Source organism: Uloborus diversus, chromosome 9 (assembly GCF_026930045.1).
Source record: "Uloborus diversus isolate 005 chromosome 9, Udiv.v.3.1, whole genome shotgun sequence".
Classification (NCBI taxonomy): domain Eukaryota; kingdom Metazoa; phylum Arthropoda; class Arachnida; order Araneae; family Uloboridae; genus Uloborus; species Uloborus diversus.
Window position 1 is genome coordinate 59,744,140 of NC_072739.1, and position 4,101 is coordinate 59,748,240.

Here is a 4,101-nt window from a genome sequence, read left to right on the forward strand (position 1 = left end):
TGTTTTTACATGCTAGTAAAATTGAAGGAATCAAATCAGAATGTTAAGTACTTTATTATTTATTGTACGTATGTTTGTAAAAATTAAAAGGAACAAAATTTTGAAGTCAACTTTATAATGAGAGCAACAATAAAGATTAGAGTTTAAAGTACGATGCATTACAGCGCATGAAACTTTCTTCGTATATTCAGACTTGTGACGCTTATCAAACAAAATTATAGATTATTTTTATTGTAATGTAAATAAAAAGCAGTTATTTTGCAAATGTGAGCATATTTAAATTTACAGTTAAAAGAGGTGCGGTCTTCTGGCAAGCATTTCCAAGAAGGGTAGCATTGTTTACAACAAGGACGGCGGGCCAAATGTGGACTTACAATTTCTTAATGATTAGAACTAGCAGTATCAGATTTAATCTATTTCTTGACATGTTTGTCGATTTATTCTTTTGTTAAAAACTTTCAACTTTTCTGATCGATTTTCACTTTTTACTGAATTGACTTTAACTAAGTCATCTTGATTTTGGGAATATAGAATTGTTTCTTCCGAGTTTCAGGTAAATTCTGAAAAACTTAAAGATAAATTGTCTAAATCCTATCAAAAGAAGTAGCACTTAAAAAAAAAAGCCGCTGGCGGATTAAATGGGGATATCGATAGCTGTTCAAAACGGGGGGAGGGGGGGGGGGGGGCGCGTCCACATTTTAAAAGACATAAAATATAAATGAAACATCTTAAATTATGCTTAAATATTAAGACAGATATAAGATAGAATGCTCTTACGGTATTATTTTATTTCAACTGAAATGATTTTTTTATGCAGTTCCTTAGTACTTAGAAAAAAAAGCTTCAAAAAATTAAATTTAAACAATATAATAACACAATTGTGGAATAAAATATATGAAAAAAAAATATTTTAAAAAATTACAAGTAAAATATTTTATATTAAGTACAGAAATCTAAATTATTTTACATCACACATTGTTTCATATTCAGATTTCTAACAATGGGCAGCTGTCGAAGAAAAAGAATATGAAGCTGGTATCAGTTGAACATAGCTCGAGCTGTTAACAAGTGTTGGAATGGAATATGAGTTAAAGAAAAAGAAAGAAAAAAACATCTACGGTTTTCAGTGCTACTATAGCAACTCGGGGAGGGGGGGGGGGCTAAAAGAGGCTAGATGCAGTATTCATTATTTTAAATGAATACCTCAATATTTCCCAATTGGTTGTCCTAAACGTCGACCTTGCTCCATTTTCTAAAAAAATAATTCTCTACCGCATCCTACTTATTGCTTTGAAGTAAACATATTGCAATCCAATAATCTGGAGCCTATTATAAGAAGAAACTAGTTTCAAGTTTTATTATCCTTAAGATATATATTCTCGCAATCACCGATCACTTCAGTTATCCTATCGAAAAAAATAAATATTACTCTTAATCAACGGTCTCCTATGTATTACAAAATCCTTCAAAACTACCGAAAGTTAGAAGGATTTTTTTGAATTGTATTTCAGAAACCAGTATAAATGCATTTCTTGACATGGAAGATAAAATGTAAGATTATATTCTTTCTTTTTTCTTTTTTGAGTTCTTATGTAAAGTATTCAGATTAGGTCTATTTTAATTAGACACTAATAAACCACCGTTTCAATTGCGTAGTTTCCAAATTGCTTCACAGCAGTTTTTTTTTTCTCCTTAAAACAACATATTTAGCGCTTAACTGGTTCCTGAAATAAACGATTCAATTACAATTTAGGTATATGTTAAGCGGTTTCAAAATAAAAGCAACTCCAAAGGCAATCTTAATTTCAGATCATTCAGAGTCATAATTTTAATCATTTTAGGGCGTATTTTTATACCTACGTAATTTGATTTTTCCATGAATGTTTTTTGGTGTCCACAAGTTTTATGAGATTCTAACAATTTTTATTTTGACAGATGCTTTCATGATATAAGGCCTAATGATGGCATCCAAGTCGGCAAAGATGTCACAAAGAAGAATCAAGTTTGTAATGTAAGAATTTTGGCCTTGAAAAAATTAGCATTCGGTTTTAAATGAATTTCTGCAATTTCACTGTAAAAACTACTAATCGATATTTATAGGTGATGTATACGAAATAAAATAATTTGGCAATTTTTAATGGTGTGAATGTTTCATTTTTTCTCATGAAAACAGTATAACATAATATAAAGTTATATAATTTTTGGAGTAGTAAAACCAATTTTTAACTTTAATACTAGTACTCATAAACCTGCAGATTTTATTATACCGTGTGAAAAATTGTTTCTGTTTAGTAGCTCTGGAATTTTAAACCGTCAGATATTTATAGTTTTCATCTATGTAAATTTTAAAAGGTTAATAAGAAAAAGTATTATCTAATCTATAATAATCAGTTTAGAATAAAAACCATTCTGTGCAGTCTAAATGCTGTATACTGCACATATGGTGTGAAATAAAATTAGTTTGTTACTAGTATTTCTCAAATAAAGTAGATCCAAATGCAACTTATAACATTAAAAAAAGAAGAAAACCATGAAAATATTCTGTTTTACCATAAAAGAAAAATAAATGCACATAATTGCATGCATAAAGTTAAAATAAACTTGAAGGTTTAATGGATTGCATATAGCAAAACATTTCCCACGTTATGATGCACATTTTAGCATTACAATAATGAAAAAAGTACTTTTAGTTAAGATACGATGTAGTATTTTCAGTTATATATAAAAAAACTCTCATTTTTACTACCTTCATGGATCAGAAAGTTTTGTATTATGAAAAAGCTATAACTGTTCTTAAAATAAAGTTTCAGACCATATTTTGCAATTTCCTTCTATTTGTAAATTTTTAAGTCTGCAATAGAGCTAAAAGTTTTTTGTAGAAATGAAAATGCACCATTTTTTCTTCTTTAACAGGTGTTTATAAAATATTGAGATGGGCATTGATTTATTTTGTGTACAAGGAAATTAATATCAATAAAACATATATTTAGCAGCAGTTAACTATTTTTATGTAAAAGTGTTTTATATTTCTTTATTTGTCGCTTTTCATAGCCTAAAACATTATTTTTGTTGTTGAAAAACTTTAGAAAAGGAACAGATTTCGTATGTAGGCTGATTTATACAACGTACATACTGACTCAATTGCTTTACTTTTCGATATTGTTCTTCAGCTGTAAAAGCAGTGATTTCGGCTATGAAAAGAAACGATAGGGTGAAAAAACCCTTTTGCATAAAAATTGATAACTTCATTTTATGGTTTACTGCTGTTAATTTTACTGTACAAATCATTTATAAAACCGTATACTACTGCTGCTTTTATGGCACAATTCAGTTGATTCCGCAGCATAATACTGCGAACTTTACAGTTTGATACTGTTAATTTTGCAGGGCAATTCCGTTACAAAACAGTATATAACTGTTAATTTTACATATTATCTCTGTTAAATTTACAGGTCAAGTCATTCCTAAAACAGTATTTTACTGCTGATTTTACAGTTTGATACTGTAAGTTTTACAGGGCAGTTCTATTAAAAAGCAGTATATTACTGCTAATTTTACAGTTTGATACTGTAAGTTTTACAGGGCAGTTCTATTAAAAAGCAGTATATTACTGCTAATTTTACAGTTTATCGCTGTAAATTTCACAGTAAAAGTCTGTTATAAAACAGTATATTACTGCAAATTTTACAGTTTAGAATTGTAATTTTTGCAGTTTTTCTTTGGAATGCGAGCTGCCAGTATTTTACTGTAAAAACAACAGCTTTTTTTTTGCAGTGTGGAGCAAAGCAAACAGAATGCTTGATTTTATCAATAGATCTATTTCAAGCAAATCTAAGAAGGTTCTTCTGCCTTGTTTAGAAGTTTGGTAAAACTTCATTTGGAGTATGCTGTTCAGTTTTGGTCTTCTTATCTTAAGAAAGATATTTATTTATTGGAAAATGTTTAAAGAAGGTCTACTAGTCGAGTAAGGGGTACTTTTAGATTTCAATTATGATACCAGACTTAAAAACTTAATAAACTTAATACACATAGCCTGGAGCAAAGGAGAGTCAGAGAGGACATGATTCAGTTGTTTAAACTTATCAAAATGAAAACTTTGAA